This window comes from Chinchilla lanigera, unplaced genomic scaffold (assembly GCF_000276665.1).
Source record: "Chinchilla lanigera isolate Chin_1 unplaced genomic scaffold, ChiLan1.0 scaffold00114, whole genome shotgun sequence".
NCBI lineage: Eukaryota > Metazoa > Chordata > Mammalia > Rodentia > Chinchillidae > Chinchilla > Chinchilla lanigera.
This window is the reverse complement of record NW_004955515.1, coordinates 2,939,229-2,954,627: the sequence shown is the minus strand read 5'-3', so window position 1 is coordinate 2,954,627 and position 15,399 is coordinate 2,939,229. Positions and strand designations below refer to the sequence as shown.

The 15,399-nt window shown below is 44.1% G+C and overlaps 1 protein-coding gene across 1 annotated transcript in view; it reads right to left on the bottom strand.

Moving 5' to 3' along the window:
* The window catches only part of Shc3 (SHC (Src homology 2 domain containing) transforming protein 3), a gene marked incomplete in the record, with an annotated part of 157,497 nt that overhangs the window by 61,840 nt on the left and 80,258 nt on the right, over positions 1-15,399 (bottom strand).

Below are 15,399 nucleotides of genomic sequence, written 5' to 3'. Positions count from 1 at the left end.
ATGAGAAACTACATTGAAGATATCAATATGTAATACAATAAGCATTGTTAATTCCCTACCACTCTGTTTGTAACTCTGTAATGTCTGTACTGATCCTATGCTATTTTGTAAAATGTTGTCGGTCTGTTAGTATTTTCCTCCTTTAATTTCTAAAATAAAAAAAAAAATCAGCACCCCAGAATGCACTCTTCCCAATTTTATCTTCATTTCTATGGCTAGGGGATTGGGGGCAAACCAAGCCAGCCACTTCTATTGATCAAGAGCCTTTTCAAGTGAGTTACACAGTAAAAAAAATCTGATCTTCTGAGCTTGAGTTCCAGTTTCTGCAGTTACAAATCCAGATAGCCCCTAACTCATGATGATTTGACTTCATATTTTCCAACTTCACAAGAATGTAAAAGTGATCTGCATTCAGTAGAAAATTTTGTTTTTAAAAATATTTTATTTCTGATTAATAGGCATTAATTGTACATATAAATGGGGTTTAGTGTGATATTTCAACACACGCACACAGTATGCACTGACCAAATCTAATCGTCCTTTAGCTGCTTCCCAACTTGTAGTAAACAGTATTCTACTTTCAGGTCTCAGGTTGATTATTTTAGCATCCATGTGTAAGAAGACCATGTGGGACTCGTCTGTGAGGCTGGCTTATATCATTTAACATATGTCTTCCAGGTTCATCCATTCCATCTTGTCTCAGGATGCCGGACAGTGGCAGTGGGTATAGGTTCCCCGTCGGCCCAGAGGTCACAAAGTGAACATCCTGCCCTCTTCAGTGCACTAGCCAGCGTGATCCTCAGGTAGAGTGTATCCAATGCATTTTTAACTACAGGATTTTCAACTGACGTTGGGTTTCTACATCAAGGAGCAGCTATATTATGAACTCAAGGAGCTCTGCGGGATATAAATGAGCCTAAAATGAGTTTCGATGCAGAGCAGGTTCATGGAACAGTGTCACCAGTTGAGGAGTCAAGAGTGTCCTCAGGTTGAGGGACACTGACATTGCACAGAGGCGCCTTACACAAGGGGCTGACCAAAGGCGGGGCGGGAGGATGGGGAGAATGAGGCATCAAAACGAGAGAAGAGGTTGCTGAGGTTCCAATGCAGGTGGCGGGAGGCCACAGTGGTGGCGACAGGAAGGGGACACTTAAGGCAAGTGCACCACCACTGTGACTCAGCCCAGGTGGAAAATAACAGGCAGATGAGCTGAAGGAAAGTGGCTTCAGAGTGGCAAATCTCTCTACTGCTACGTAAAATGGAGAAAATATTACAAGAACATAGAAAAAAATAAACATCTTTTTCTTTAGAAAATCAATGGAGAACAGAAAATAATTGGTCCTCAGAAATGATCCACAAATGTTCCAAACTCAATACTTCTAGCAATTAATTTCTACCATCTGAAAAATAATCATGGTCATGATACAATGCTTTTAGCAGAAATACGTCCTTGTCAAATTAGACAAGAGACTTTTGAAACAAGCTTCACATTTGCCATTCAATTCACTTATAGAAAGTATGGAAGAAAATATTTTTCTAAAAGTTCAGATGCCAGAAAAACTGTAGACTGAATCATCACGACTTGGAGAAAGTGTAGTGTGAAGCGAATGTTTTTGATGTTCAGGGTTGCTCCTGTTGGTTTTATAATAATATTCTAATTTTGCTTCTATTCAAATGATCAAATATGCACCATCCAAAGTACTGTCAAAAAGTAAATTCCTCATTTACTTTTGAAAGAAAAGATCACATCTCTTCATAGAACTTTACATACTCCACTATATGCATTTTATGTTTACTTTTTAAAAGCAGCTTAGCGAATCTAAGCACTGTGCTTATTAAATTAGATGCTATATTTAGCTCAGTGAAGCAGCCAAATTTCAGCAAGCTAGGAAAATGCTGTATGTGCAGTGTCTCCCCAAGTCATTCCTTAAACATCCCAACATCTTCAGACTTCTTCCATCCACCAACATGGAACAGAAGGAACAGAAACCAGTCTGAGCAACAGTTTTCCAAAAGAACACACACTAGTGAAAACCCCTGCTCTTATGCGCTGCTTCTGGGAAAGGTGGGGAGGAAGGACACTGGAAGAGGCTGCAGACAACAAGTCTTTCCATCCAACCAGTCCTCGCACAGAGCGCCGCGCCGGGCTCCTCAGGGTACCGTCAGCAATCCATCTTTTGTCCCTAAAATGTGCAAATATAAGAGTTCCTCAGAGCTCCTGTAGTCAAAAAAAGTTCTAAGGATCCCCCTGAGCCTTTAGGATCCCAGAGGTTTTCAAATCAAGCGCTTTTCAGAAAAATGTTCTGCCTTCATAATTGGCATGAATTTGTTTCTAATGTTCATGTGCTAATACGTGTGTGTGTGCGCGCATGTGTGTGTGACACTGAATCCTCATTTCAACCCAGCTGATGGTGTCTATTTCTGTTTGAAATAGAAATGTGATACAACTATTAAAAACCACAATATTTAGATGCCTGAAATTAGTTACTTTAACTCCAAAGTCTAATTTTAAATGTGACTATTCTCAGTTTCCTTCCTTGCTGTTTAAGCTCAGTGCATTTTAGAGAAGAGTACTGTTTCAATATGTTCATTTAGCAGTGATTATTTTGATTTGTGCAATTCCATTTAATTCCCCTTTGAATCCCAGATATCAATTTTGCCTTGTTTTTAATAATAGAGATTTTTCTTAATATTCTGTTCAAGATGGCCCCATTTCAGCAAGCCAAATCCTGACCTCAGAGCTCAGCCAATATGAAAATGCAACATTTGGCAATCTCTATGGTCATCTGAAAGGCATGGAAGGCAGCCCTGCCACAAATGCTAACCTTCACTGTCATGATTCTACCATCTTCCCGGATTCAGGCTAAAATTCTCCTTGCTAGAGCCAGTGTCTTGCACAGCTGATAGCTTTTTCTTTGAAATTGGAGCTTTTGAAATCATGTAGACCATCTATCTCTCTGCTCATCCACTTTATGGCTGCCCCCCACATGCACATAATAAAAAACAGAAAATAGAACACACAGTTGAAAATAGGGCAGAAGCCGTATATTCCAGTACCTGCCTATAATTCCAGCACTCTGACAGGAGGATGGGAAGTTTGAGTCCAGAATGGGCAACTTAGTGAGATGTTCCCTCAAAATAAAAAATTTGAAAAACTTTTAATTTTAAAAAGTATTAGGCTATAGCTCAGTGCCAAAGCCCTAGGTTCAATTCCCAGTGCCACAAAAACAAAAAGAAGAAAAGAACAGAATAAAGCAATAAAAATGGACCGTGCAATAGTAAGTTAATTTCTGCCCTTCTGGGTTTAAATTCTAGTAGAACAGGAGAAACAAATACGTGCTTATAAGAGCAAACTGAGATCAATGTTTTTAAAAAGGAGTTGTCTATGTGATACATGTACTACAGTACATCGGGGGGAAAGAGTTCCCCAGTAAGTGGCACCTGGGTGAGTGGGTACCTATCCAGGAGAAAAGTAAGTTGAGCTCCTATCTCATGCTTTAAATGTAAATCAATGCTAGAGATTGGAAGTGAATTTGTTTGTAAAAACATGCTAAAAGTACTAAAAAGAAAAAAAACTGGGGAAGATTTATTTCTAATTATCTTTGAATGGAAGGATGTTACCAAAACCAGAAACCCTAGAAGAAAATATCGACACAATCAATACCATAAAAATAAAAATTTAGGCATAAGAAAAAAACATAATGACATTGCAGTCAAAGAAAGGAAGGTCTTAGGAAAATATCAAAAACTGAGTGGGAAGTTAAACGAAGGTGAGAGCAAAGTATTCACAGGTAGGGAAACAAATGGTTCTTGGCAATAGGAAAAGACTCTTTACACATAAAGGAATACAGATTAAAGTGTATATACAGAAATTCCATTTTAATAACCAAAGACAGTGCTGTGCATGGACAAAGGCACTTGTGCACTGGCGAGCATGGTGGGGTAGCTACAACCCCAAACCCATGTTACAGATCATGAAGATCTGGAAGAGAGGGGCTGGCAGGCTCTAAACAGAAAGCACAGTTAGAGAGCGATACGAATTACTCTGGTTTGATTGGTTCGCTCTGCTAACATGTGCTGAAATTAGCATAATGTACAACATTAACATGTACAATGATTGCACTTTAATTAAAAGTTAAATTTTTAAAAATTTAAAATACTACCTTGCTTCTGTGTTGTGATGTCACACTATGAAATCCTATTTGGTTTTTATCTATTTTCAGACACAGATGAAAGAGCGACAGAGAGACAGACAGAGAGAGAGAGAGACAGAGAGAGAAAAAGAGAGAGAGAGAGAAAGAGAGAGAGAGAAAGCAAAGCAAACCCACACAGTCTCATGGGAGTCCCACACTCTCTTGGCTAGACTGGCCACTAAGCCAGGATACTAAAGTACGGATTGTGTTAAGAGTTGGGCCCTGGGTAAAGTCCACTTGGGCCCTTTCTAGCTACACATCTTGGGCAAAATTACTGAACTTTCCTGAGACCAAGCATCACCATGAGTAAAATGTAAATACAATAAAGATATTTTGCAAATAAGATGATAACATGAAATATTGAATGCAGACCTCAGGGCAGTACACAAACCCCAACCCTTTATGAGTATCTGGAGCCCTTCAGAGCCCCACCAAGCTGCCCCTGCCATTCCTTCCTACCCACTGATGAAGAGGCCCTAAGTGTTCTCACTTTGCATTGCTCTCCAATAAGCAAACCTGTCTTCCTTTTCCATCAGCCAATGGTCCTCTGTCATATTCCAGCATCAGACTGTCCCTATTGAAAGACCTGCCTCCAAAGATCCAGAGCCACCTCTCACCCCCACAGTCTTTTCCAAAAGCAGTGACCAGATGAGGTCCCAGATCATGGGTCTGCTTGTGCCTGCGGGCACATGATTTGTCTCCACCAAAACTCACACTAACGCAGCATGGCGCTTTTAAGAAGTGGGACTTAGGGAGAGGCGTTTGGATCACGGTGTGAAGCCTTCACGGATGGATTAAAACATGGAACAAGTTGGCTATTTTGAAGATTCAGCTCCTTTTCTCTTTCTCATCCACATCCACCTGCTCTTCCACTTTCCACCATAAGTTGATGAAGCACACGGCTCCTCCAGAAGCAGCTAAGAAGATGTCAGCACCACCTTGAACTTCCAGCTTCCAGACCATGTGCCAAGATGAGCCTCTACTTTTCACAGCTCACCCTGCCTTGGGTATTTTGATATAGAAACAGAGTGGACAAACACACTGGCCTTTATAAGGAAAGTGCACAGAATTTGCCTACTATCCTAGGGCTCATCTTCATAGTTTTCCTTCCTCTAGCTCCAAGGCTGCCACCCGGGATGAGTGACTTTGAGCAAGTTAACACCACTTCAGGGTGGCACAAGGAATTTAGAGATGATCCATCCAGCAGTTCCATCCCACTGGCCCAGCCAGTATCTATCACCCTGAGCCTGTGTGGGGTCTTTGTACACCTAACGGCAGGAGTTTCCATTCCTACGTGAACTAAGCAAAACCCCGAGCAATCACCTGCTCTCAGTTCCTAAGAAAACCCTCTATAATAATTCACCAATTATTAGTTGCTTGCTTGTAGTCGGCTATAGCCAATGCCATCTGATCAAGTTTGATCCAATCAGCTCTCCCCACAGCTCAGCTCTGAAACATTCCAAACCCTATCCTCGAAAGGCGGCTTTGAGATGTGCTGTCCGGTTTCTACATAGGACCACCCTGCCATCTGAGTAATCCCATTCTGTCTCTGTCTCTGCCCTCCCCTCCCCACTGGAAATGCAGACCAAGGCTTCACATGTGCTGGGCAAGTACTCTACCACTAAGCTACATTTCCAGCCCAACATTTTCCTTTTTGCAAAACTCACTTTTTTTTCAGTAATTGGCATACTCAGTACCCAGCAAAACGAGTCTGGTTCAATAACATATGGGCTCTGTTCCTTCCTGTTAGAAATCCTGCTTATTCCAGCTATGGGGTTTTATCCAGCATCTAGTGTCTCATAATTTTCCAGCTCTTCATCGGTTGCCAGTTTTATCAGCATTGCCCAACCCTCCCTGAAAACAGTTGTTCACACCAAGGCTTAGAACAGGGCTCTGCGGTATAGCATAAAGAAACCACTGATCCACTAAACCTTATGATGAGAAAGGTGGCCAGAAAAAAAAATAGTTGAGAAATAGGGACTGACATAAAAATGCCTGGCCACAGACGTCATGAATCAATGTATGCAATACAAATAGAGAATAGAAAGATACCACCTTTCAGAAGTTAGCGTGCTCCCTGGAACCCAAGTCCCCACCAGTCAGCACTGGAGTGGAAGATACCAGAGCTATGAATTAGGTGCCAGCATGAACAACAGTGCCCTGAACAGAGAAGGAAATGGAGGCATCTTCCTGAAGACCAAGGATTAAGAAGCAAAAGCTATAGCACAAAAATGTGTGCCTGTCCCATCAGATAGAGGAGATGACGGTTAGCAGAGCTGACACCTGTCACGTTTCCATGGAGGCTTCAGCAAGATGGAGGAGCTTAATAATCATGGGCTCAGGGGGGGAATTCACTCAGGAGGGAGGCAGCCACCATCCTAAGCCTAAATTTCTACCAGTTATGAACTAAAACAAGAAAACTGTGGAATAAAGATCTTACATGGGCAGTAGGCACGGTTTGTGGGTGGAGGGGAATGGTGGAGAGTGAGAGCCAAGAAGAAAAGTCAGGGTGATGAGAGTCTGAGCTAGAGTATGGCATTTCCAGGGTCCAGGCTGAGCAGTCCAGGCCCTGTGTAGTGGGGCCGTGGTGAGCAGGAAGTCTGGAGTTCAAAGGCAGCATGAGAAGGACAGAAAGGGGACAGAAAGCTCCAGGAAGCTGCAAGGAGGCTGCTGCAGTAGCCCTGGGGAGACCCTGTCCAGGGGGCTGACCACATCCTGGGTGCTCAGGGAAGAGACTCCCTCCTATGCAAACTGATTGACCTGACTAAACACCTGGTCTCTCCCCCTCAGTCTTCTGTGTTCGAATCCAGCCTTGATTTGCAGATCTGAGCCACACAGATGTGTTGTCCATAATAGTTCCACACAGGGCCGGACAGCTTTCCATCCAGACTCTGCTTAACATGAGGCTTTCCCAAGAGCACAAGCCACAGAAGGCAGCACAGAACTCACATCCCAAAGGTACACACTGACTTTTCAAAAAAGGACCCAGGACTCATCAACTCTCAAATCTCCCCTCATCTTTCACCATCCGCTCTGGCAAGAAGTGGATTCATAGGTATCTCCACCAGTAGGATCCTCACACTCCTGGACTTGAAGCCCCTGGCCCTCACTCCATATGAGAGATTAACAATCTAACTTACCTTTTGGGCTTCCAGTGAGGATTAAGTGACATTATCTATGAATCCACACAGAATTTCTAAATATTAGTAGTGCATGAAACATTTTTAATGTTATCATTGATATATAAATCAAAGCTGCTTATGCATCTCTTCCTTAATGACCATAATCTGATTCATTACCAGGCCTATGGTCTCAAGAAACATGGTCTGTAGGAAATCCTAGGAAAACAAGTAGATCCACAAGCTAGGTAAAGCTCATTTTGGTATTTACAGTTATATTTACATTATTGTTACTATTATTATGTGCCAGGGACACTCACATACCCTCATAGCCACTGGGCCTCCTGTGCACACATGCACACGTCCACACATATAGACTACGTGGACACATCCCATGGCTGCAGACCTCCTTAACCGTGTGGCACAGATCCTCAGAACATCCACAGGAAAACCAGAACCAAAACTAATTTTCCTGTTTGTCCACCAAGGAGAATGCACCAAAGTCAAATTCATGATAGCTGCATGGTTGTTGGTGAGCAAATACCTATCACTCAGAGAAGGCCAAACCACTCCTCCCTGAGTCCTTAAGCGAAGAGCAGCCATGGCCCAACAGGCCTCCTCCTTGGTGGCCCTCAGTGTGCAAAATAAATGACTGTGTGACATCAGCTGAGTACGCCCCCAACAAGCTATGCTTGATCTCACACTGGCCAGAGCAACTTGGGGCCAATCTTGGGATCTCCTCCAATGCTTTCAGTGCTGCTGTGGGGCTCAGCAGCCAGATGAGGGAGGTCTTGGGCTCCCATACACCTGATCTTTATGTGGTCCAATTGGCTTACCCAAAATGTGCTCCTCTGTCCACATCTTACTGATCGTAAGACAACTGCAGATCACCATCATAAGCTAGCTCCACAGACAAGCAATGAATATGGGAGATCAAATCATAAACTTCTGGAAATAAATACTCCATGGACACAATGGGTATACTGTTTTTCAAAAAGGAGTTTTTAATGTCACAGAAAGAGGTATAATGCAGTCAGTTAAACAGCTGTGCAATGGGTGCCACCAGAAATGAGGAAAGTGACGAGCATGATGGGGCAGGACTGGATGACCCGCAAACACCTGGAGAGGTGCAGGAACAACGTCACAGCTAAGGTGTGGGGACAGAAAGCACAAAGGAAAGTTAGAGTACAACAGGAATCCACAGTTCCTGGGGCAGGGGCAGCACAGGCGCACTAGTGGGCCAGTGCAGCTGCAAGACAAGAGAGAAGATGCTGGTTCGTCCTTCATCATTCACACAGCGTCACTCAATCATCCCCTTCCCTAGGGAGGCCCATGCCTGGTAGCATTTATTTAGACATGCTTTCAACCTTGGGCCTGTTCCACAGCAGCACCTGCTGCAGGAGTTACTTGCCTTTTGTGGCTGCTCCCAGTGCCTGTCTGTCATCCCGGATGTTCCATGCAGGCGCGTGCAGAGTTGTCTGACAACCTGCCCTGACCTCTGACCCCGCTGTGTCTCTATTTGTGTTTCTATGTGTGTGTAAAATGGCAGCTCCACTAGTTGAAAATATTTTTTTTCAAGCCACTCCTCCAGAGAAGCTACAGGTAGAGGCGATTTTGAAGTCAGGAGCCAGAGAGTGTGGGGACACAGTGTGGGGTATCAGAACTCAGGGGGAAGCAGCATCGACAGCACAACATCTGAGTGGTGTTCATGCATTTCACTGTGAGGGATGCCTGGCCTGGGGAGGCTCAGAGTCTGCCTCCACCTCCCTGAGCCACCAATCCTAAGCCCTAGGACGGATGGTTCCTGCTGGGAAAACAAAACCAAAATGCAGATAGTGAAACCCCAGGACCATTTCTACCTCTGCCCAGAATCACACCATAATTGTGAAGTCAGAAATGGGAGTTGAGAGCTCTTCCAGAGTCCAGAACTAGCCTGGCTTCTCACAGGCATGGGGGGGGGGGGTGGGGTGGGGTGCGGGGGGTGCGGGAGCAGACCCTGGAGGGGCACCTGACCTCAGGGTTCAGCCCATCCACACATTGGCCTAGGAGGCCACACATCACCAGCCCCCTGAGTAAGGACACAAGCCGACCGCAGACATGACTCTATACTACCAAAATCAAAACCATGCGTTACTAGCATATGAAAGGCAAACAGAGCTAAGCATGGTATGGGAATTTAGTATATGATAAAGTCTCATTTAAATACAGTAGGGAGATTTTAGCCTAATGGACTACCTTTTTGCAGTTGAATAAAAATCCAAATGTAAAAGTGAAATCATTGAAGATATTGGAATATAGTTAGGAAACTCTTACAGGAAGGAGGTATTTAAAGCTGAAAAACTACAAAGAATGATTGAAAACTGCACTCAAATAAACATTTTTAAATGATCACTAAAGTATTTCCAGGACATAAAAAATATGCCAAAAGGTCACAAATTGATAAGAGAATAAAGAAAAATCCAATAGAAAAATAAGTAAATGCTGTAAGCAGGTAACTCATAAGAAAGGAAATGAAACCAGCCAGCAAACACATGTGAAAAGTTGTCCTCATCCACAAAAAAATCTCACATGAAAACTAGCAAAAATTGACAGTGTTAGTAAAAGTGCAGCAAAATGGTGACAAGCAGGCTGCTTCCTTCAATTGCTAGGGATGACGGGGACCTCAGAAGTGACTGCCACAGCTCCCCCCACCCCCTGTGCGTGGTCCTACAGGACATCTGGCACAAGCACATGGAGACTTCTCACAACCAGGCTTTGTCAGAGAAAATGAGGACTAGGTGACTTTGCTCTCCTAGAGCCGCAGTGCTGTGTGGTTGTGACAGACAAGGAGTCAGCGACATATGTCCTGATGTTCCACAGGAGGTCTGCATGCACACGCGTGCATGGATACAAACGTAGGTGGAGTTATCACCCACTGTTAACGCTGATCAGCCTTTCTTTCTAGAGGTCTGTATAGCTTTACCCTTACAGCAAGCGCCCATTGGTTTAATAAAACAAACAAACAAAAGAACTAAAATGCAATGAGAACTTAACCTGCATGGCTGTGGGTCTGCGGTTCACTGTAGGTCTTTCCTTTTCCTTGCTGAGTTGTAACTATTGCATGCACATGCCCAAAATGTTTATTTGTTCACTAATGGATGACAATTGAGCTGTAGTTTGGGTTCGTTGTATATAATGCAATTGTGAACACAGACACACTAGGGATCTATGATTTCCTTGCTGGATCCTTTACTAAACTTGTATTTACCTTTGTACCAAACTGTCTTCCTAGGTGCCTGGGCCCTGTGCATTCCTATCAGCTATAACTTACAACAGCATGGTTGCCCCTCAAAGCATTATGCTGAGTGCAAGAAGCTAAGAAGTCAGACATCAAAGACCTGCCATAGAACGATTCTATTCATTTCAGTTTCTAGAAAAGACAAAATTACCAGTCCAGAAACTTCTGCAGTTGCATTTTTGGAGAAGTGCGCTCAGGAATGTTCTAGGGGGCATGAGAAACATTTCACGTTTTATTGTGATTGTGGAGGTGATTAAATGATTGCCAATGTGTATCAAACAGTATGTTTAAAATGTGTGAATTCTACTTACTCAAATTAGGTTTCAATGGAGGCTGAAGATAATCCCTTCCTGGAACAAGAAACACAGCCCTGCCCTGTGACCTTCCCATTGCACCTTGAGCTAGATTTGGGGGGAATGAGTGTGGCCCAGGCAGACCCAAATGCACTCAGTGATGAGAAACAGCAAAGTCCTGAGACAGGCAATGGCCGGAGGCTGGTCACACACAAAACGGTGAAGGGAAAAAAGGCAGCCTGTGACACCCTGGATCCACTGGTGCGTGGGCCGTCCTCAGAGGGCCCAGTCTGCAGGAGGCCAGCAGGCATCCCAGGGAGGAACAGCCCGCCCTGCAAGGATGCAGGGACCTTCCAGATTTGATAGTATTCAGCTCTGAGTGAAATTCACTTGGTGAATGCTTCTGAAACACTCCAGTGAGCCTGACCCTTACCCTCTGTGCACCGTGCTATAGCCCAACAAGTTCATGTTTAAATCCAAAACAAAAATCAACACAAGAACATCCAGGCAGCAGCACTAGGATATCATTCGCTATGTTACAAAGAGCCACCACCACTTCCACTTGTGAAGCTAAGAAAAACTGCCTTAACAGTATTTCAGAACAGAAACGTGGCACTGTTTGTTATTTTTGCCTTTCTGGGGATGGAGTTAGGACCCAGGGATGCAGCAGGTTAAGCCAGCAGCTACCACTGAACTCTGCCCAGCCCCTGAAGAGGGAGGACACAAGGAAGACAGGAGCCCAAGAAGGGTTTCCGATTAAAGGATCCAATCAAAACATGGGCAATGGAAATGAACAGAAGCTTCTCAAAAGAAGAAGTACAAATAAATGGCCAATAAGTATGTGAAAACCTACTCACCATCTTTGAGTACTAGAGGAAAGCAAATGAAAACAACACTGAGATTCCAGAAAATATAGGTGTAGTCAAGAAATCAAATAATATCCAGTGCTGGAGGGGCTGCAGGGAAAAAGGAACTCTTCTACAATCATGATGTGTCACAAAAATATATTACTTTAAAACATTTTTAGAAAAACAAAGACCGGTACACTGATGGCAAAGGCTCTAAATCTGGGAACCAGAAATATCATGGTAAAGTTAGAAAGACTGTGGAGGAAACAATAACACCTCCTGCTAACATTTCCGGAGTGTTTACTAATTGTCTGGCCCTGTTCTAATCTCCTGGTGTTCCAGGACCACTGTGATCGCCATTTTAACGGTGAGAACCCGAGACCAGAGAACATAGGGGCCATCTAAAGGCATGTAGCTTGGGAATAGAAGAGGTGGGAATGGACTCAGTGTGTAGGACAAGCCCCACATGATAGAAAAAAGGATGCATTCAGTTTGAAACACCTGGCCTTAGAGTAATGAGTGAACTCTTATCACCCAGAGGAGATCAAATCCAACTCATATGCCAAGGGATTTGGGATGACAAAGCCAGGGGCCGTACAAATACAAAAGATCATGCCTGTGAAAGCTGCTGTGAGAGCCCCTCACACCTATCTGATAGAATGGTATCAAAAAGCAGAAAAGACAAGGCTCATCTACATTAGTGACAATGTAGAGAAATTGAAAACTTGTGCATTGCTGGTGGAAACATAAAATGGTGCAGCTTCTGTGGAAAACAGTATGGTGACTCTTACAAATATTAAACATAGAATGACCATGGGATCCAACAACCCCATTTCTGGGTATATGCCCCAGATAATGGAAAATAAAGCCAAGTGTGGTGGTAAATACCTGTAACACTAGCAATATAGGAGGCTGAAAATAAAGGATCTCAAATTCCAGCCCAGCCTGGGCAACTTAGCAACTTAGCGAGACCCTCTGCCTCAAAATATAAAAAAAGTAAAAAGGGATGGGAATGTAGTTCAGTGCAAAGGCCCTGGGCTCAATCCCCAGTACTGCTGGGGACACTGAACAGATATTTGTATATACATATTCATAACAGTATTATTAATACCAGGCAAAAGGTGAAAACAACACACATAGCCATCAGATGAAAAACAGACAAACAAAATGTGATGTACACAGTGGAATATCACTTGGCTTCAAAAGGAGTGGAATTCTCATACCTGATATAACATAGATGACCCTTGAGGACATGATGGTGAATACAGTGTCAGTCCCGCAAAGGCAAGCATGGAGTGATTTCACCAATATGAGGAATCCAGAGCAGTCCAACTCATAGACAGAAATGGGGTGGGGGTGCCATGGGCTGGAGAGAGATGAAATGGGAAGCTGCATTTGATGGGCACAGAAGTTCAGATGTGCAAGATTGGAAAGTTTTGTGGAAAGATGGTGGTGATGGTTGCAAAACAATTGTAACTATTTAATGCCACTGAACTGAATGCTTAAAAGAGTTAAAATGGCAAAATACATGTCTTATGCATAGGTATGTTTAAGACTAAGCCCATGGTCAGACTAAGTTTGCATTGACTTTACTCTATCCTCTTTTTTGCTGGGGATAATTAAACAAAGCTTCAATATTTCCCATCAAAATCACCATTGTTTAGCAGGGTGCATTTTTATGCCTGTAGTTATAGAATTCCTGCTTCTGGCTATAAATCATGGAGCTCAGGCACCTTCAAACCTAAATAATAAGCTGCTCCTTGGGACTTCCTCAGCAGCACCCTTTAGCACAGCCTGTCCTTCAAAGCTATTAAAAGGTTCTGTGGGCGTCTGGCCGCATGGCAGGAGGCTCTGCCTCAGATGTAAACAAACCTGAGCCAGGAAGTGCGCCCTAACATCTGTAGGGTGCATGTCACGCAGAGTGGCTGGCTCCACTCCACTCAGAGGAACACAAATGGATGGGAGCCACATCCAGATGAAAACAAAGACTCAGCCAAACAGACAAAAACTTACCTGCTAAGAAATTGGCTTGAGATGGCTTAAGGGTCCCCGGAACTGTGAAGTCATTGCCTGCTTGGGCTCTGTGGTTCTGGAAGCCCAGAGACCACGAGGAAGATCTGATCTGGTGTGCTCTAAGTGACCTCTGGGCCCACAGGCGGTTCCCACTAAATGGCAAGGCCTGGAAGCCAGTCTGCATGGACACTAAGCACGGTGACTGGAGGGGCGACAGTGACAACGTACAAACATAACACAAAACAATCCATGAACATGATTGCTTAATATTAAAGAGCAAAGGCAGGCCACAACATTGTGTATAAAGTGTGGTTGTGAACTGGCAGGAAATTAAGGGGAAGAGTTCATCCTTACTTTGGTACGTTCATGTTTTCTAAAATTTCCCCAGTGATTATGTTTGTGTTACTTTTATAATGAAATAAAATTTATTTTTAAAACATACAGGTTAGGGGCATGTGGGACGTGTGTTTAACTCCCAAGGGATATTTGGCAAAGTCTGAGATCAGTGTTGTCACAGTGTTGGGTGGGGCCTGCTACTGTCATCTCATGGGTGGAGGTTGGGGCCTGCTGACCACCCCAAAACACACAGGACAGCCAGCCCCAAAGGAACCCGTGTCAGACCCAAGAATCCTGGGGCTAGAGTTCTTCCTCTTTCCTAGGGCGCCCTGTCTCCCACTCCCAGGCAAGCACACCCAGGTAGTCCAAAATTTGCAAGGTGAACATGTGAACCGCACTGTTCAGATGAAGAGGAAAGCATTCCAGAAAGACAGGCTTCCCTCCCAAAGTCCCTAGGTACCAGTCCCCACCCTTGCAGGTAACAATAGGAGACCAGACTGGAGGGTGGCCCGGAACCCTTTTCCTGTCACCTCATTCTCTGACAGCTCCCCAGGAGGGGTGAGAAAGTATATGCACAGGAACACAATGGGCCTGTCACCATACATGAGGCTGGACATAAACAAACGTCCTTAATAACATTTTATTACATGGAAAGATGGGTCTTCATGGCTGTCCTAGGAGCAGAGGCCACGGGACATCTAACTAAAGCCAGCTTTGTTGGAAGCAAACTGAAGGAAGCAAAGATTGCTTTGTAAAAACAGAAGCAAGCAGCACAAGGAATGAGCACCCATAAAATACCATGGAGAAGCTGGATGTGGTGGTGCACACTTGCGATCTTAGACTCTAGGAGGCTGAGGCAGGAGGACTCCAAGTTCAAATCCAGCCTGGACTTTGTAAGATCCTGTCTCAAAATTTAAAAAAAAAAAATTGTAAGGGTTGGGGATGCAGCTCACTGCAAAGGACCTGGGTTCAAAGTTCATGTATTAGCTCACTACTGGAAAAAAAATTTTCAAAAGTCCCTGAATAAATGCAGGGTGTCGACAGGAGTTCGTGAGCTTTCCAGCCCACCTGTGCTAGTAGCTTCTTAGAGCAGGTGCCCAAGCCTCCAAGACTGGCTGTAGGATGGCCTGTGTTACAGGCTCCAACACAGAGGGCACTCCAGAGATGCCACCAGGAGGCTACCAACCAGCTCTAGGCACCAGTGTGGGGACAGAGGGCTCATTTTCTTACATGAATACCAGCTATGGCTGGGGGTGGAATTCAGTGGTAATGCACTTGCCTCACTTGAGGAAGGCCAAGAACACAGACACATACCATATT